This window comes from Elaeis guineensis, chromosome 11 (genome assembly GCF_000442705.2).
Source record: "Elaeis guineensis isolate ETL-2024a chromosome 11, EG11, whole genome shotgun sequence".
Taxonomy (NCBI): Eukaryota; Viridiplantae; Streptophyta; class Magnoliopsida; order Arecales; family Arecaceae; genus Elaeis; species Elaeis guineensis.
This window is the reverse complement of record NC_026003.2, coordinates 97,803,287-97,825,119: the sequence shown is the minus strand read 5'-3', so window position 1 is coordinate 97,825,119 and position 21,833 is coordinate 97,803,287.

Sequence of the window (21,833 nt, the reverse complement as noted above, 5' to 3'; positions counted from 1 at the left end):
TCTTTTTGATGTTTTAAATCTCATAAATTTTTTTCTTTGTAGGAACAAGAGGTTGCAACGCTATTGGTCTAGCTCTGCAAAATTTTCTATTATTTATGGGAGCAAGAGGTAAGCCTTCTTGTACATAAGAATTTAGTTGTATCTCTTATATAGATGTCCGCTTATTGGCTAACCATTGTAGCTTGTAACAATTGAATACTGTTAGAATTTGACGCCTCAAGATTCAGCCCACATTGAGTCCACAGCGAGGTTCGCGGCGAAAAATGGAGTCCAATGAGATCAAGATCACCTGAAATGGAGCTCGGATGGAGGAGATACGAGCTTTTGAAGTCGACACGAGATTCGAGGCGGTGGAGGACCATCGGCGACCGGCGGTGGGCGGCAGCGGCGTGGCCGCAGGTGGCGGCGCGCGGGACGCGCGACCCAGGCCCGTGGCCCAAGCGGGCGCGCGGCCCAGTCGGGCTCGAGGCCCAGGCGCGCGCGCGGCCCAGGAGCGCGCAGTCCCGCACGCAGGAGCGGGCCGGCCCAGGCCAGCAGCCTGCTGGCCCTTTGCCCCGGTCCACCTGGACCGGATGGTCCACGGCTGGGCCTGTGGACCGCATGGGCATTTTCCACGCATTTCTCACGGTCCACGGTACTATTCCATGGATCGAAGCGCGATCGGACGGCCCAGAGAGATTGCGGTCTTGATCCGATGGTCCAGGAGGTTTTTTGGCTTTATTTAGGACTCCTAATCCCTCTCTAATCAAGCTTAAACCTAGTTTTAACCCTTTAAAAGCCTATGCGTGGAACAGTAAAGGGTGTGGTTGGTTTTCTCGCACCGTACGAACCCGAGGAGAGAGAAAGAGGCGGAAGCGCTGAGAGAGAAGGAGCAGGAGGCTCCTGGACAGCGATCGCCAGGCACTTCAGGGGTTCACGGGGTCTTCTAAAAGAGAGAGAGCTTTTGTGAGGGAAACTTCTAGAGAGAGAAAATTGGGTGTACAAGGGTTGAGAGTGAGATCTCCTCTTGTAAAATTTTCTTTTTCATAGTGAAGTTTGCATGCCCCGTGGAGACGAGCCCTTTTGTGGCTGATCCACGTATTTTGATTGTTTTTTTTTGTTTTATTTCTTCTTTCTTCCTGCTGCATCGCGTGGTACTGAAAAGATCTTGGGAGGTGGTGTCCTGGCCAGACATCTACCCAATAAGTGGTATCAGAGCAAGGCGGTACAAGGATGCAGATTGCAGTGGTGGTGAGCAAGACTGAAGATGGAGAAGATAGGAACAATCAAGATGGAGATCAACAAGTTCGATGGTAAGTGCAATTTCTCCTTGTGGCAGGCAAGGGTGAAGGACGTGCTCATCCAACAGGGGTTGATCGAAGCTCTCTTGTGCGATGAGAAGCCGACCACCATGGAGGTGCGGGATTGAAAATGGCTACAGATGCAGGTGATGAGTACCATCCTCATGTACCTGACGGATGAGGTGGTGATCCATGTGCTGAGCGAGACTTTCCCGACGATGCTATGATCGAAGCTCGAGGAGTTGTACATGACTAAGTCTCTCACCAACACTCTTTTCCTTTGGAGGCAGTTTTACCAACTGTGGATGACTGAGGGATAGAGCATGCAGGAGCATCTCAGCCACTTCCAGAAGATCCTCACCGACCTTCTCAGCGTTGGCGAGAACGTTGAGGAGAAGACCAGGGTGCTGGTTTTGCTGGCGTCGCTTCCTCCTTCGTACGAGTCCTTGGTGACTGCTCTTCTAGTGGGGAAGAGCACTATCAAGATGGACGAGATCACCGCGGCGATACTTCAGAACGAGGTTCTCAGGAGGGAGAACCCAGCTTCGAGCTCAGGTGGCGGTAGCTTAGCTTTGGTGGCCTTTGGAAGAGCAGGAGGCGGTAGACAGAGCGACAGGAGATCGCAATGAGGGCGGTCTAAGTCTAGGAGGGACTTGAGCAAAATCAGGTGTTACCGGTGTGAGGAGTTGGGGCATCTAGCCAGAGATTGCCCTCAACTTAAAAATCAGACGGTGGCTGCTGTAGCGACAGCCAGCAGTGATTCAGATGGAGATGTCCTGGAGATATCCGATGAGGTATCTACTTCTTCCCAGCAGTGGATATTAGATTCTGCATGCCCCTATCATGTATGTTGCAGAGAGGAGCAGTTTGACTCCCTGAAGAATAGTGAGGGTACTGTATATCTGTCAGATGGATCGAGCTGTGCGATCAGAGGCATTGGGATGGTCAGCTGGAGGACACATGATGGTGCAGTGAAGAGATTGGGGGAGGTCCGATACATACCCGATTTCAGGCAGAATCTTATCTCACTTAGCAGACTGGATTCGAGAGGCTACAGGATGGTAGCTGGTGGAGGAATCCTAAGGGTGTTACGCGGCGATAGGATTGTGCTGGAGGGGAAGAAGGGGAGCAGAGGACATTATTACCTGGCGGGGAGCCCAGTGCGAGGTGGAGCTTCAGGAGCCAGGCGGAGCTCAGAGTGAGGTGGAGCTCCAAGAGGTGGATCGGGCACGAGACAAGAGACTTGGGAGGATGAGAGGCGATGTCGCAAGGTGAGATTCCTATTGCCGCAGGACGATGCCCCGAGCAGGTCTCAGGTCAGGAGGAGCACAACATACGATGGAGATGGGATCGAGCAGCCTGGCTCGACTCTCATGTTTGCCCATCCATGATCAGCAGGCGATTGCCCCAAGGTATAAGGGCGAGGAGATCCAGAAGCTCTCAGTGTTTGGAGGAGGCCGAATATCGAGTCGAGGTGGAGATTGTTAAAATTTGATGCCTCGAGATTCAGCTCACATTGAGCCCACAGCAAGGTTCGCAGCGAAAAATGGAGTCCAACGAGACCAAGATCACCTGAAACGGAGCTCGGATGGAGGAGATACGAGCTTTTGAAGTCGGCATGAGATTCGAGGCGGCGGAGGACCGCCGGCGGTGGGCGGCAGCGGCGCGGCCGCAGGCGGCGACGCGCGCGACCCAGGCCCGCACGGGACGTGCGACCCAGGCCCGCGGCCCAGGCGGGCGCGTGGCCCAGTCGGGCGCGAGGACCAGGCGCGCGCGTGGCCCAATCGGGCACACGACCCAGGCGCGCACGGGCCCGCACGCAAGAGCGGGCCGGCCCAGGCCAGCGGCCTGCTGGCCCTTTGCCCCGATCCACCGTGGATCGGGCGGTCCACGGCTGGGCCTGTGGACCGCATGGGCATTTTCCATGCATTTCTCGTGGTCCACGGCACTATTCCATGGACCGGAGCACGATCGGACGGCCCAGAGAGATTGCGGTCTTGATCCGACGGTCTAGGGGGTTTTTTGGCTTTATTTAGGACTCCTAATCCCTCTCTAATCAAGTTTAAACCTAGTTTTAACCCTTTAAAAGCTTGTGCGTGGAACAGTAAAGGGTGTGGTTGGTTTTCTCGCGCCGTACGAACCCGAGGAGAGAGAGAGAGAGGCGGAAGCGCTGAGAGAGAAGGAGCAGGAGGCTTCTGGACAGCGGTCGCCAGGCACTTCAGGGGTTCAGGGGGTCTTCCAAGAGAGAGAGAGCTTTTGTGAGGGAAACTTCTAGAGAGAGAAAATTGGGTGTATAAGGGTTGAGGGTGAGGTCTCCTCTTGTAAAATTTTCTTTTTCATAGTGAAGTTTGCATGCCCCGTGGAGGCGAGCCCTTTTGTGGCTGATCCACGTATTTTGATTGTTTTTCTTTTGTTTTGTTTCTTCTTTCTTCCTGCTGCATCGCGTGGTACTGAAAAGATGTTGGGAGGTGGTGTCCTGGTCAGACATCTACCCAACAAATACTTCATTAACATAAATAATGATCAAGTAATCAGGAGAACTAGAAAAAAAATTACAAGATGAAAAACAAGGAAAATGGTTGGTTTGAGAAATTATATGCACAAGCATGAGACCAAGGACTCTAAATTGATTCTGAAATTTTAGTCATTTCTACAAATCAAATAGTAAGGTAGGAAGCAGTAAGTCTAATCTCATCTTCAAACAAATTATAGGGAGTGTCTAATCTCATCTTCAAATCCCTCGAAACCAGCACCATTAGTTATAGGTCCGTCTTTTACCCCTCAAAACCAGCACCATTAGATGTTTCTTATAAGCTTATATTATTCCATTCTTACTTTCATTAGTTGTTCAATTAGAATTTGTATCTTATTAAAGAACATGCAAATATATACTAATCTATCTAGGAATATTTTATATTTTTATCATATATTTGGTAACAATTTCAGATGGTAAGCACTAGAGGTTTAAAGGTACATAAGATCCAACGCCAGCAAGAACAGTCTTATGGGCAGTCTCAGCCAGACTCTCATACCCCAGATCATACAACCATGGAGTCCCAATGCCCCTTCCAACCTTAGGACTCATCACAACCTTCAGTACAATCATTCTCCTAGACTCAAAAGGATGTTGATATGACTATTACAGGTAATTCTTTTTCTAAAAATTTAGGATAATCTCTTTAAGTAATAATGTTTGAGATGAATATATGTGAGATTTTAATTTGATTTCAGATGATCAAATATTGTAGTTACATGTTCCATTTAATTCATTATTTCTTCATATGCTTTCTTTACATAAAAATTTGAATGAAAATCCAAACTTTTGTATGGATGCATAGTAGATGCCGGAGGCAATAGGAAAAGAAAGCGAGGTTGAACATGCATGTCTGAAGTATGGGACTTACCAGAAGGAGATAACATCATTGTTAGTTGGAACAAACTTAGTTAACCTATTGGTCATGAAGGAGCAGTGCTCACTCGTTTTTTAGGTACTATAGCAAGGAAGCACAATTTGGCTCCACTAAATTATAAAAGTTGGCACATGGTGCCTCAATCAAATGAAGATCAAATGTGGGATTGTGCACACGTGATGGAAACCTTAACATAAACATATTTACTTTTTCTTGAACATATCATTTGCTGTAAATTTTCATGATATTTTCTATCTAAATTCAGAAATTTTTATTCATTAATCTTTTGGTTGCAGACTCATTTTGAACATGAAGTTTCATTAGGCCTGGAATCTCATGTTCAAAATAGGCTTCTCGAAGGTATTAAACCATGGATTATGTCCTCAATTGGAGACAAATGGAGGAATTTCAAGAGTGAAATCAAATCAAAATTTTATGATGAGCATAAGTCTATGGCATAAAATTTAGAGAATGCACCAGAGCAACTCACACCAGATCATGAATGGTCAGGCCTGGTTTATATGTGGAGCACAGAGGATGCAAAAGTATGAATAAACTCAACCATCTAACAATTTTAATTATTTAGTATGATATATTTGTAAGCAATTATAGTTTCTTAATTTTAGAGAATTAGCAAGATAAACAAATAAAATCATTCCAGGATGAATTCTGCACATACTGCGGGAGCGAGCAATTATGCAATGGTAGCAGACAAGCTGGTATGTTCTTCTTTCCTATCACTATTAAAATTTATATCGATAGATACAACTTATATTGATCTAAAATTTTACTTAAGTAAATGCTCTATGTATCTAATGTTATTGTAGAAAAAAAAGAGGAGGTCCGATCACTTGAGGAGATGTCTACATAAAATCCAACAAGACAAGAATGGAAAATCTCTAAACGATGATGCTGCAAGAAAATTATATATTTATTAAATTAAAAATTTCTATGCTTATAATTCAAATATGAGTAGATAGAGCTACTTATTCAATGAGTAAGAAAACAATGTGTTTAATTTCTTATTTCAGGAAGAATTGATGAACCTTAGCAAAGAGCAACCTGAGAGCTTCAAGAACCTGCGAGTAAGCTTTTTGCAAATTGGAGAGGAGACCATGCATTACTTTAGAGTTATTATACCTAATGTTGACCCAAGGGATGATTTTGATAATTACATAACATTGAAGTATAAAATAGGACTAATAATTTTCAAGGTTGGTTAAGAATGTTTTTGTAGGAAGCTAATCCTAGTGATAAGCTTTGAAGTCTTTTAGATACACTTGAGAAGTTTTTGAATAAAAAAAAATCAAGTTTAGATGAAATCAAGTGAAAAAGACTGATTGAAGGAGTTTGAGTTGACTCCAGTAAATTTCGAGTTGACTCTGATATGTTTTAGATTTGGCACACAACACTGATATGCAGGTAAGTCGACTCCATTTCAATCCAAGCCGACTCTCTTAGAAAAAATAGAAAGATTATTTTCTAAATATAGGACTTGAGTTGACTTCATTTTTGTTTGAGTCGACTCCATTTCAATCCAAGTCGACTTCATTGGTTCTAACAGTAATAACAGTTTTTGCAGAATTTATTATAGAAATATCCAAAAGTAGTTTCAAACATCCAGATTCTATCCCCAACTTCTCAAAATGGCTAGTTTTCAAATGCAAATTACTTTAAATGATTTGAGAAGCATTTCAAATAAAAGGAGAACCTAATTGACTATCAAAAATAGCATATTCAAGAAAAAGAAGTCTATTTTCAACCAAGGGTACTTTCAAGAGAGTTTTTCACTTCTACATCAGAAAAAATCTTGATTTTTGAGAGGCTAATTATTAAGAGAAGAGTTCTTAATCTCATGTCAATCATCCAAGTAAACTTCAAGCAATATTCAAAGTATTTTATTTGCTCTTCAATGGGTTATTTGTGTTGTAAAAATTTTATATTGTTGAAACTTGCTGTAACAAGTTTCAAGAGATTGAAACTAGAGAAAAAGCTTAATCCAAGCTCGAAAATTGGATGGTGAGCCAGGGAGAGGCTTATAAAGATTGTAGTTAGTGATTTCAAAAAATCAACTGGGTTAGATCTTGAGTTCGGCTAAAATAATTGCATTGCAATCACAGATTATAGTGAAAATTTTCAAGTGAACCTTGAGAAGTAGATGTAGGTGCTTGGAGTGCACCGAACCACTATAAATCTCTTGTATTTGTATGGTGTGCTTGTGTTTACTTACTTTACATACTTGTTTAGTTTGTTATTGATTTATTTTCTGCTATTTACTATATTTACTATATATTCACTATATTTCACTTAGTTGTTTTGAAAAATAGCACATACTTACTCTAAGATTTTGAAAACCGAATTCATCCCCCCTACCCCTCTTAGGTTGTCTACCTGGGCAACACCTAAAGAAAAAAATGATTATGTGCATGGTTTGGGTAGAGGTCCTACACCATCAAAGTATTATAATAGCACATCTACTACTCAGGTTGTGACTACAAGCTCGGATGAAGATGGTCAAAGATCCAATGAAGAGTGGTAACAGATAAAGGAGCATATTGAAGCTCAAAAGAATTGCATATCAGGACTGCAAAATCAATTATCATCATTGTTGATGATCTTTTAGCACTTTTTTCTAGAGCAAAATATTGATGATATTCTACACGCAGCAAAACCAGTAGATGGTCAGCTTAGAGAGATAATATACCTTCCTTTGGATCATTTTTTGGGATAAATTTGATTATTAGTAACTACATTTATAGTCTTTTATATTTTTTATTAGAAATAATTATATTAGGATGAACTTTATTAAGGTATACTCATGTAATATAGTTTGTTGGATTTGTAAAAATAGGCACTAGATACCTCTAGCACCCCTAATGTTTCTCTACCTTTGGTTGGACTCTTCATCATCTAGCCATGACCCTCAACTTGGTAAGTATAAAATAATTTTATTATTTATAATAATATTTTTTAAATATTATTATTATATTAAGATAAGTTTCTTATAATCTTGATAATTCTTATCCTTTTTTGTAGGTAACCACACTACATGAGCCATATCATGATGAATTTTATCTTTCTTTTTATTGCTTAGAAATAAGAACACTTGTTTAGATTCTTTATATATAATTTAGCTTGACTGTTGGATATTAACTATGTGTCCAATTTGTATAAAAATTTTTAAATAGATTTTATCATGTTATTTGTATCTATTAGCTCTGTGCTTTTGTGGAATTTATGGATGCAATAACTTTCATACAGGAGCATGCCATCATACAAATATTTTATCAGCATAGGAGTAGGAAATTATGAGTACATCAATTCTTGATTATCAATATATTATATGGATTACTCTGTATGTATGAAAAAAATCAAAGTACAAGTAAAACATATATTTATATATATTTGCCAATCAATCATATTTGTTGATGGTTAAAACCATTGCGACAAGCCTAATTTATACCAATAATTCTAACCATCAGTGAATAAAAATAATACCAATGATTTCTATTCATCACTATAGGGTATAATTTTGTTTAGCTATAATTAATTAAAAATTGTAGCAACAATTAAAAATGTTTCTATAACCAATGCTTATAACGTTAGTTTGTAAATGTCATAATATAACAAAAATAGTAGGAATTTGTAACCATCACTATAGAATATAAATTTTGTTTAATTGATAATTTACAACTCATATATAGTGATGCTTAAAACTATTGCAACAAATCAAACTTATAGCGATGATTATAAATATCATGATATAAAAGCAATACTAGCGGTCATTTGAGCATTATTAAAAAAATTATCCTTTAGATATTCTTTCATAATTTTTTTTATTCTTAATCACACATAATTTTTATATTTGATCATGATTATGTAGAGATGCAATTGTTTGTATAAGAAAGTATTAAGCGAAATATCTTAATTTTGAATTTATAGATTGAGAAGTTTATCGATTTTTATATTTGGATCAATCACCGATAGATCAATCACCGAAAGAGGTAAGAACTTCTGTACATAATCACCATTATATATACTATTTTCATTGTTGGATTTATATCGTTGGTTTTACATCGTTAAATTCATATTAATGAATTTGTTATGTTTGAGACACTATTAGTTCTGATATGATTTTTTAACATAAATATGTTATATGTTAGCTATATATGTGTATCAGTGATTGATGGTATGATTATATAGTATGATATGCTTATCTTGGTATATTGTAAACAAAAATTGATATGATAAAATCAACATATAATAATTGGATGAAAAAAATATGGTTTAGATTAGTCTCATCATATGGATAGTCTGTCAGAAGCTTATGCTTAGGACAGTCTGCTAGAAACTTATGCTTAAGACAGCCTCTAAAAGTTTATGTCTAAATAGTTCATTAGGAGCTTATGCCTGGGACAGTCCATCAGGAGCTTATGTCTGAGATAGCCTCTAAGAACTTATATCTGGGATAGTCCATCAGAAGCTTAGATCTGGGATAGTCTATCAGGAACTTATGCCTGGGACACCCTCCTCGGACTTATGCAGGGGATTTGGATCAGATAAAGATTGAGATATGATCTTAGTTAGTCCAGAGTCGGAAAAAAAAAAGGTTAAGAAATTTAGAATTGTGATAAGAGAAATGGATGACAAAACATAAAACTGATGATGAATAAAAGGCTTTCACTTGTTGACATATGATAAGACATCTCTTTTGACAAGATAGATATTTGACGCATATTTATAGATGTTTATGTTATTCTGAATATTGAATATGAGATTTCATGCTTTATTGCATATCATTGTTTTAAGATTATATTATTATATTGGTATGATATGCAGAGAATCTTACTAGGCTATAAAGCTCATCCTCTGATTTCTCTTTTCCTTTTAGAGTTACATGATACATATAATTGGCTATGGTTTGGATTTACAAGTGAGCAGATAAATAAATAGAGCGTCATTAATATCTGATCAGATGATTGAAGAAATTGAATTGTAATTATGTAAGTTTCATTAATTATTATAAAAATTAAATCATTATAGATGATGAGATTGTAAGGAATTTTATAGACTTTGCATGTTCTTTAGGATTTGCCCTAGCGAGTGCGTGGCCATCATATATCTAACCCAGATGCTGGATTCGGGTATGATAGAGTGGCATCAGAGCTTAGGTTATGATCATCTAGAACTGTGACATAGGTGACTAGGATATGTGCAAGTGATATCGAAACTTATGATTAATAGGGATTGTGACGGAATGGTATCAGAGCCTAAGATTATAATCTCTAAAGATTGTGAGTTAAGGGATATTTGAGCATAAGATTATGATCATTAAGGATGTGATAGAATAATATAAGCTTAAGGCTATGATCTCTAAGGACCGTGAGTTAAGAGATATTTGAACATAAGGTTATGATCACTAAGAATGTCATAGAATAATATCAGAGCTTAGATTATGATTACTAGGGATTATGACTTAAGTAGTATTTGAAAATAAAGTTAGGATCACTAGGAACTATGACATAAGTGATATCGAAACTTAGGGTTATAATTAGTAAGGATGAGATGAAAGGTATCAATCTTAAGGTTATGATCACTAAGGATATGATAGAAGTAGTAGAAAAGATTTAAAGATTGAATTTTAAATCACTAAGTATAGTGATAAAATTTATGCATAAGTGACATACGATATATATAAAAGTAATGGATGGGTTATGTTTCAGATTTCAATAAATAGGATTTGACCTAAGTGTGAGAGGTGTTGATTTATGAACATAGGATGTTATACTAATCAATTGTAATTTAGATGATTTTGGAAGTTTAAACTTGATATGGGTAAAGATCTTGATGACTTTTTTAATTTTGATGTTAATTATTTGATCATTATAATTTTGAATTTATTAGAAGGGAATTAATTAGGATGTGGCCTAAGAAAGAACCACACTGTACAAGAGAGGAATATTTTTCGAGTGTTGAACCGATAAGAAGATTATGTCTAAAGCTCACATGTAAATTGATATATATATATATATATATATATATATATATATATATATATATATATATATATATATATATATATATATATATTTGATTATATTAATGGATTGTATTGTGAGAGTATGACATATATATCTTAGTGGAATCTTTAATAATCTATATCACTATCTTTGGATTGGATTATTTGATGTTTCTTATGTTTGTTAAAGATGGGAAGGTGTATTGATTATTTTAAGTAAAAGATTCAGTTGCGGAACTAATCTAAGGTATCTTGTGATTGTTAAATTTTTGAAAGACTTATATGAATTTTAACAAATGAGGGACAAGATTTTGTTGTGGTTTATTTGTGTGCTAAAGATTATGGTGAAGAAAGCTTTACGAGAAATAATCAAATTGATTATACTTATAGAAATGTTGACTTGAGGTCATCTAGTTTGTTGGAGGTTTGAGTTAATCATTTTATAAAGAAGTTGGTTTCGAATCGTCCTACTGATTGTTAGATAAATCTAGGGCTAACTCACTTCAAATTAATTCTAGATATGTTAAACTATAGATGAGTGATGAAGTTTATGCAATGATTTCAAGCATAAAAAATAGATCAATATTTAATTTTGATATAGTATGTTCGAGGCATAGTAAGGATAAAGAAACTTAAAGTTTTACTCAAATTCTATTTAAAAATTTGAAAGGTTGATTTTTTTTTAGATTCTGACGTCAAGTGATATTTTTATCAACATTCTTTTGATAAACCAATACAGAATTTGATAAATATAGATCAGAGTACGCAGCGAAAGCATGGTGGCTTGAATGAATTGAAAATATTATTTCTTTGATTCAAAAATATGATGATGGAAGACATTAGGTTCCAAGTAAGGAAGGGTTTCGTTGATAATGAAAGGGCAATGCCATTGATTATTGACCAAATCTAGACATAGCCATGCAATTTTTGCTAGTAAGTTATTCTATTGCAAATAATGCCAAGAAGAACCCCGGAGATATCAAGATTATTGTTAATGGATTGACGGTTCTTTGGTTAGGTTCGAACCAAGAATGCTTGGGCATAAATCTCATTTTTCTGATTTAACATTTGTACTCCATATGGTTGTAAGGGCTTGAGATTTTTTTAAAATAAAAACCTAATTGTTAGACATAGAAGGCTACCGATACTCAATTTTCTATTAAGGGTAGATTAGGCCAATAGTATTTTTCGAGTGAAATAAATCAAGACAATGAATTTAAGGGCAAGCAATTATGATATTTGAATCCAAGGTTGGGAGGCTAATGTTCTTTTGAAAGAGACTAAGAGAATTTAATAGATATGATAAAACAAAAAAAAGTCAAGTTTTGGGATATCACAATTTTCTTTATATCGAGATCTTGTGAAGTAAGTATGATAAACGACTTGGAGGGTCAAGAATAATATGAGGATCATGCATTTTTAACATTCGAAACTTAGGTATGCTAATTTCGAGGATGAAATTATTTTAAGGGGGCATCTTCCTCTTCTCCAATTATGGCTGGGAAAAAGGGTCTTAGGAGCTTTAAAACATAGATTAAATCCTAGAAATTCCATCTATAAAGATGCTCCTCTTCTCCTCTAAGGATTTTATCACCAAACTCTTAAGAAATAGCTTCCAATTTTCAAGTGTTCTTTGAGTTCTTTCCTTGGGTTTCATCAGAATAGGTTTTTGAAACACCTTCTTGGCTTCGTCGGATTTAGACAAAGGACCTAAGCCCTTGATCCTCTCCCTTTCCTACTCTTATGCCTGTCGTCTCATCTCTTTTAGCATCGACAAGTCGCCGGATTTTCTTGAAATCAAGCCTCCCATATTTTTTTCTTTTTCTTTCCTCTCGTCAAATCGATAGCCATCGTCGGATTGTGGCCATGTTTTACTCAACGAGGGCCGGAGCTACCCCCTGTCAAAATCATCGAGGCACCGTCGAAGAAGGCCAAGGCCTCATAGAAGGTGGGTCAGTTAAGACCCCTCCCCTATTTTCCACAATAAAAAGGAAGAGGGAAAAAAGAAAAAAAAAAGAGAAAATGAAAATGAAAATAAAAATGAAAATGAAAAGAAAGAAAAAAAAAGAGAGATTTTTTCTTCTCTTCCTCTCTCCTCTCTCAATTTTTTTTCTCTAAAATTTTCTCTCTCTAGATTTTTTTGCTCTCTTCATGGATTTCTCTCTCTAAGAATCTTATGAACCAGTGTAGGATCCAAGTACCTAGATAATTTAGATTAATTGATTGATCCTAGAAGCTCTCCTAGACTTATAATGTTTAGATATTTTTTTGTAATTTTTTCATCCTTAATCACACATAATTTTTATGTTTGATTATAGTTATGTAGAGATATAATTGTTTGAATAAGAAAGTAACGAGCAAAATACCTTAACTTCTAGTTCATAGATTAAGGAGTTCATCAATTTTTGTGTTTGATTTAATCATCGATAGAAGTAAGAATTTCTATACATAATCACCATTATATATACTATTTTTATCGTTAGATTTTTGTCATTGGTTTTATATCGTTGAATTCATATTGATAGATTTGTTATGTTTGAGACACAATTAGTTTTGATATAATTTTTTGGCATGAATATGTTATATGTTAACTACTTATGTATATCAATGATTGATGGTATGATTATATGGATATGATATGCTTATCTTAATTTATTATAAACTAGAATTGATATGATGAAATCAACATATAATAATTGGAAGATAAAGATAAGGTTTGGACTAGTCTCGTCATGTGGATAGTGATTAAGAGCTTATACTTCAGACAATCTACAAGAAACTTATGTCTAAGATAGCTTCTAGGAACTTATGTCTAAAATAGTCCACTACGAGCTTATATCCGGGATAGTCTATCAGGAGCTTATGCCTAAAACAGTCTCTAGGAGCTTATGCCTATGATAGCCCGCTAGAAGCTTATGCTTAAGACTGTTCGTCAGGAGCTTATACTTGGGACCGCCTCCACGGGCTTATGCATAGGATTTTGATCAGACAAAGATTAAGACATGATCTTATATATATATATATATATATATATATATATATATATATATATATATATATATATATATATATATATATATATGTATATGTATATGTATGTATGTATGTATGTGTGTGTGTGTGTGTGTGTGTGTGTATATATATATGTGTGTGTGTGTGTGTGTATACACACACACACACACATATATATATATATATATATATGTACGTGTATATGTATATATATATGTATGTGTGTGTGTGTGTGTGTGTGTATATATATATATATATGTGTGTGTGTGTGTGTGTGTACGTGTATATGTATATATATATGTATGTGTGTATATATATATATATATATATATATATATATATATATATATATATATATGTATGTATGTATGTATGTATGTATGTATGTATGTACGTATGTGTGTGTGTGTGTGTATATACATACGTACATATAGATATAGATATAGATATACATATACATACATACATATATATATATATATATATGTATATGTTGGGAATAGTGTCCCAAAGCCAATCGTCAACCTGTTGACGGTTGTGCTCCTTTTGCATTAGTACATGAATTATAAATAAATAAAAGTTATTTTGATATTTTTTCATCACAAATGTTTCATCTTCTAATGAACTCCTGTGTTGTGGTGAAGTCCTTAGGACTATTTAGACTCGACAAAGGAGGATTTGTCGCTTAGTCCTTAAACATGTTCGCGACCAAATGATACGTTGTTACCAAGGACGACAACGTTTATCGAGCATAGGTCGTTGTGTGCTATATGGGTTGGTTGTCTTCATAACCAAAGAGTGTGGAGACACTCCTATGGCATACAGGTGAGATGTAATGGTACATCTGCACTGAACGTGACCAACTCCGGAGCTATTTCTGCTGTCAAGATTTGCTCCGATGGGATATGGATATAAATGTCCCTCCGACCTGAGACCGCCACGGTGACTTGCAAGCAACTCACTGCACTTAGGCACTGGACTACCTGAATTTCTAATTCAATGACAGAAGGCTGCTGGGTGTAGTCAAGTACTTGACTTGTCGGTGCGTGTGTCAAGATGGGATTGACCACTCCAGTTTACGAGCTGTGTACAATCATGTTTCAATTTAGCAAAACCTTGGCCAGGGTAGTCCTAGTGAGGAGTCACAGGACTAATTAAGTTGAGCACGATTCGGATGATATCATCAGGGTTGACAGTTTAACCCTGAGTCATCCTAAACACAGGGGTCAAAAGGGATGAATTATACGGTAACCATATTCACGTAGGTTCTGAATATTGCGATTGCGATTATTCGACCTATCCGGTCATCGGATATCATTGCTAGATGGTCACTTCGATTAGTACAGGAATTGATTCCTGTGCTACCGACTTAGGTTCGAACCTGTGGGGTCACACACATTAGTAGTTCCTTTCTGATCAGATGGCTGATTATGAGTCTTATGTGTCTGGGACTCTATGATTGAGAATTAGGATTCTCTGATCATGAGTTCCACACATTTTGGGTACCGGGATCAAAATTTTGAATTTTAAATTTTGAATTTGAAATTTGAACTCTTTGATCAGGGTTTCATATCGATGGTCTCTGATGCCTGATTGCCCATCGGATTTGGACTCAATATTTATGAGAGATTTAATTAGTGATTTGATCGCTAATTAACTCAATTTGATTGAGTAATTATTTTTGGATCAAGTCCAATTAAATTGGATTCAGTTTGGATTGACCCGATTAGGTTAAATGTTGACCTAATCGCTAAGGTGGTTTAGTCTCTGATTTGATCAGGGGTTAGGTTTAGTTAATTCCTGATTTGATTAAGATTTTATTGAGCCTAATTAAGCCTAATTAAGTTAGATTTAATTTATTCTAATTGTGCTTAGATTAGGTTGGCTCAATTAGGTTCAAACCACCTTGACTTTTCTCCCTGCGCCACCTCACTCTTCTGTGCATATTTAAATTCACGAGAAGCAACTTCTCGTGAATTTTCTCCATGCAGAAGCCATCCCACGCCTACCCTTGTGTGCCAAATATCTGGATAAAAATAAGTTGGTTGGCCATTCAAATTCAAAAGAAAGTTTGAATTTGAATGAGCAACCAACTAATCCATGCGCCATGGTCTTATCTTGTGCGCCCCATATTTTACATGAGAAAATGTTTCTCGTGTAAACTCTCCATGCAAAAATCAACTCACGCCCCTTCTCTTCTCATGCACAAGTGGATAGGGATGAGTTGGATTTGCATTTGAATTCAAATTTGATTTGAATTCAAATGTGCAACCACTTATCTTTATCCTCTCACGCGGATGAGACACGTTCGACATTGTTTTAAAAAGAGGAGAAAGGTGGGACGTGCGTAAAAATTTTAGGAGAAAAACTTTGGGGCATGAAGAAAGTTTGTGCGCAAGGTGAAGGTCCAAAACCTTCCGAGAGAAAAAAAAAAAAGAAAGAAAATTGAGCGCAGGGTTTCTAGTGTGTACCCTAGGGTTTCTACCTAGGGTTTGGGAAGTGAGATTGGTGTGCCATGAGTGTCGTGAGTCCACCAAATTTTAGGGAGAGATCCATCAGCCTCTCAAGCAACCGTACAAATGATCCGGAGCATCCGAGGAGTCAGCACACAATGATCGAAGGAGTTCGATCAATATCTGCCATCAAAAAGGTGAAATTATGAACTAGCATTCGTGAGGAGCTGATCAGACGGGAGCTTCGTGTGGACGATCCGTAGAGGCCAGATATTTGTGTGGCTATGATGTAATGATCAGAACCCCCCGACGGTGATCAGATTGCGGTGATCGACTACCCGCAAAAGGTGATGTGTTCTGAACACAGTACTGTAAAAGGTTTACTGATTCAAATTTGAATTTCAAATTTAAATGCATGCTGTTGTATCATATTTAGATCCTAGTGTAGGGTTAATTAGTATTAATTAATGAGATTAATTAATAATTCAGCTGTAAAATAGTAATTTTGAAAAAATTTTAAAATTACCATTTTGCCCCTGCACAAAATTTTCGCTACAAATGGTATCAGAGCATGGTTCTAGAATATGATATACATATGCATGCATAGATTAAGGTGTAATCTATAAGTTTAAATTTAAAATTCAAAATTCAAAATTTGAAATTCAAAAAAATTTGAAATTTGAAATTTGAAATTTGTTAGAAGTTTCAAATTTGAAATTTTGAAATTTGTTTGAAATCTCAAATTTAAAATTTGAAATTTAAAATTTGAAATTTAAATTCAAAATTTAAAATTCAAAGATTGGAAATTCGAAATTTGAAATTTGGTTGAAATCTCAAATTTGAAATTTAAAATTTGAAATTTAAAATTTAAAATTTAAAATTCAAAATTTAAATTTTGAAATTGATATATTTAGATATACTTGATCCAAGTAGCAAGTAATCTAATTGGGTTGGTTGCCATGGCCGTCCGGTCATAGGAGAAAAGTAGGGTTTAAAGGCCCTCTCTTTCCATTCGATGGGGTCTCCTATGGCGGTAGGGGTGCCGATGTAATTATATCCCATGCCGATGAAGCAGCAAAGAACTTAATTATAAAATTTATCATGAATGTGTTAGATTAGATCTAAAAAAAAATTTATGATTTATTTTGAGTTATTTTCTGTTATGAAATGAGCAATAGGATTGCTGTTTATGAATGGTGCTGATCCGTTTGTGAAATGAGTCAACACATTTGGTGAACAAAAATAAAATCTTTCAAAATTTAAAAATTATTTTCGAAATGCCAAACCCTGACCCATCAGCCCAAGTACTTAATTAAAAGAATTAAGTATTGTCTAGTAGGTCTAGAATTGTAAATTAAGACCTAAGACAATTGCATAAACTTGTGGGTCAATGGGTTAGATGAATTAGGTCCATAATTGGGTTAGACCTAAGGTTAGCTTAAAAAATGGATTAAATGGAGTAATTGGTCAAATCTAATCAAAACTTGAATTAGATTAGGTCAAGGATACTCTAGACTCAACTTCAATAGTTGTAGTTGAATGGGTCCATGTCTTTAACTAGACCAAGATGGACTTAATTCATGGCTACGCGGTGGAGCCCTATTTACTAAGTTGATCAAAATTAAAACTAATGAACCGGTTGATGTCTAAGGTAAGTTCAGCAGTTTTGACCAGTGGTTCTTAAGCGGGAGCTACTCGCATTGATTCGATCATTGACGAGTTAATGGCAAATCCCCACCACTGATCTCACTTACCTGGCCAATCTGGTAAGTTAGATTTTGATTAGATCACTTGGTGATTAGAGCTCACCCATGTCATTAGATAAATCAGTGTGATCGATTTAGGTGCTCCTAATGCCAGCTTTAATTAAATCTTTTTTAATCTGACTTGGTGAAGTCAGTGGGAGGATTGAAATTGGCTGGATGATTTCTTCTCTACTATTCTTTAATAAAATCCTCAAATTATTAGGTCTCTAAAATGATTAAGTTATAATGATAACTAAGTCATAGCCTCCCATTAAGTGAGTGATAATGAGTCCATTAGTTCAATGATCATTGGAGGCCCAAAGGCCTGGTGCTCATTGGCTAATGAAATTATTATTCATAATATGATAATTTGATTGAGTCTTTCTGATGGTGGTTAGGTTGGCCGGCCAAAGTCGGGCCTGATCATTTATTGGCCCGATTCACTAAATTAAGTCATGTTAATGGTTGGACCTAACCAGATCTTTTCAGTGGAGGCCAAAGCCTACTGATTAGGTTCTGGAGCAAATCAATTACTAGAAGTTGTTTAGAGAAACAACTGGTTAAGAACCTACCCATAGATGCACATGGGTTGACCAACCAAAGTTGGGCTCGTGTGTAGTCTGTGTGGATTCTAGTACCATTAAGGAATTAAAGTAATTCTTCGAATTGGAGGATGAGGCTACCAGTTCGTAAAAATATTAGAAAAAATTTTAGACTAAAGTCCAAGTCTTTAGTATTAATTTATGTACTAATAGAGGTCTCGTTTTTCTTTATGCAGCTATGGCCACTACCCTGTCGCTCCGGTCATTATTAGATAATGACAAGCTCATGGGACCCAATTTCGATAGCTGGTATCGAAAATTAAAATCGTCCTTGAGCATGAGCGGATCCTTTATGTAGTAACGGATCCAGCACCTGAGGAGCCAGCTCCGAACGCTAGTAAGGCGATCCGAGACACTTATTGAAGTGGCTCAATGACCGCACCACCGTTCGATGTATTATGCTGGCAGTAATGAATGACGAGTTCAGTCGAAGGTTTGAGAACGCCCAGCCACAGGAGATGCTTCAAATGTTGAATGACTCCTTTGGCACGCCTGACGACGTTGAAAGGCACAAAACTAGTTATGCCATTTTCAATGCTCGGATGAGGGATGGGGCCTCAGTCACTGATCATATACTGTACATGATCGAGATGATTGAGCGCCTAAGCAAATTGGGCTTTCCTCTGCACGAGCAGCTCGGTAAGGATGCGATCCTTAATTCCTTGCCCAAGTCCTTCCTCCCATTCCTTACTCATTTTTGAATGACAAAGCCTGCAGTAAACTACCACAGATTGTTGGGTTGCTGCAGAACTTTGAGAAGGATCACCAACTCCATAAGGAGTCGGTGAATGTAGTGGGAGGGTCTTCTTCTCGTCGTCAACCCTTTGGAAAAGGGGAAGAAGAACAAGAAGAAGAAAAATAAGAAGGTGCAATCTCATGCTGAGACAGTAGCACAGGGTCAGACCAAGAAGCGCAAGCACGACCAGAGCCAAGCGGAGTGCTTCTTTTGCAAGAAGCACGGGCATTGGAAGAGGAACTGTCCTCAATACATTGCCTCCCTGGACCCGAACAGGCCAAAGAAGAAGCAAGGTAATTATATGATAACTCCTTGCAACTTTTCGATTTGTGATACTACTGCCTGGGTATTGGATACCGGAAGCCCTTATCATATTTGTAATTCGATGCAGGGTCTGCAGGTCAGTAGGAGATTTGATGAAGGCGAGAGGTTCCTGAACGTTGGAGATGGAAGCAAAGTTCCAGTTCTAGCTTTAGGAATCATGTGTCTTGTAATCAATTCTCGTAATGTAATTTTGAGTGAATGTCACTATTGTCCAATTTTTTATTAAACATTATTTCTGTAGGCCTTTGGCCATGTACGGTTATATTTTTTAATAAAAAAAATATTTGCAATATCATTTTGAATGGTATTACAATATTGTTGGATAATTAAATAATAGAATTTACTTACTATCACAGCCTGTTAATGTGGTTCAAAACTTCGGTAAACGCTCTAGAATAGATAATATGTCAGAAGTCTACCTTTGGCACTGTAGGCTAGGTCATATCAATAAGAACAGGATAAACAGGTTGGCTCAAGAAGGAATTCTTGAAGTTAGTGATTGTGAATCACTTCCAACCTGTGAGTCTTGTCTTCTTGGGAAGATGACCAAGTCACCTTTTACTGGAAAAGGTGAGCGAGCCAGTGAACTCTTAGGTCTGGTACATTCTGATGTATGTGGACCCATGAGCTCAAGTGCAAGAGGTAGATTTTTCTACTTCATAACCTTCACAGACGACCTATCTAGGTATGGGTATGTCTATTTAATGAAGCATAAGTCGGAAATCATTTAAAATGTTCAAACTATTCCGAAATGAGGTAGAAAAACAAACTGAAAAGTGTATTAAAACCTTCGATCTGATCGAGGAGGTGAATACCTTTCCAATGAGTTTCTGACGTATCTAGGGGAGAATGGGATTCTCTCTCAATGAACTCCTCCTGGAACACCACAGCATAATGGTGTGTCTGAAAGGAAGAATCGGACCCTGTTAGACATGGTTCGATCCATGATGGAGTTTGCTGGTCTGCCGATCTCCCTTTGGGGATATGCGCTCGAATCGGCTTGTTACCTTCTAAATAGAGTTTCGAGTAAGTCTGTAGCCAAAAATGCCATATGAGATATGGATAGGACGTAAGCCAGTACTCTCGCACCTTAGGGTTTGGGGGTGTCCGGCTTATGTTAAATGTTTAATTACAGACAAGCTTGGACCTAGGTCTGACAAGTGTAATTTTATAGGGTACCCAAAAGAGACCAAAGGGTATTTTTCTACCTTGCTGATGAGCAAAAGGTGTTTGTCAGCCTTAAGGCAATCTTTTTTAGAAAATGGAGTTCCTTAGTGAAGGAACTGTTGCCTCTAAAGTCGAACTTGACGAAGTTCGACAAGGTGGAAAACCGACACATGTTACTGAACTGAACCGGATTTGATTAGATCAGATCCGGAGCCATTGATTATGCACCCTTAAGGCGGTCTGGTAGAGTACACATCAACCGGACAGATACTATGGTTTCTTGGTCCGGGATGGTGATCCTGTCGAACTTGATGAAAACGATGAGGATCCGATCACCTACATGGATGCAATGCAGAGACCTGACTCTGAGAAATGGCTAGAGGCCATGAAATCCGAAATGGAGTCCATGAAGGTCAACGATGTGTGGACATTGGTTGACCCACCCGAAGGAGTAAAACCCATAGGGTGTAAGTGGGTCTTCAAAAGGAAGAGGGGCGCAGACGGAAAGGTGGAGACCTATAAAGCCCGTCTGGTTGCCAAGGGATATCGTCAACGTTATGGTATAGACTATGACGAGATTTTCTCCTGTGGCAATGCTCAAATCCATTCGGATTATGCTTGCGATAGCTGCCCATCTGGACTATGAAATCTGGCAGATGGATGTGAAGACAGCTTTCCTAAACGGAGAGCTGGACGAAGAGGTGTATATGATACAACCTGAAGGGTTCACATCCACAGATGAGTCTAAGGTGTGCAAGCTACAGAGGTCCATTTATGGACTTAAGCAGGCATCTCGGAGTTGGAACATACGTTTTGATAGGACGATCAAAACGTATGGCTTCGTTAAGAACGGAGAAGAGCCCTGCATTTATAAGTGGGCTAATGGTCCAGTAGTAGTATTTCTTGTATTGTATGTGGATGACATTCTCTTAATCGGAATGATGTCCCTGCATTACAGGGAATAAAGATTTGGCTATCGTCACAGTTCTCCATGAAGGATCTGGGAGAAGCTTCCTACATCCTAGGGATGAGGATCTATAGGGATAGATCCAAAAAGTTGCTTGGCTTATCCCAGTCCACGTACA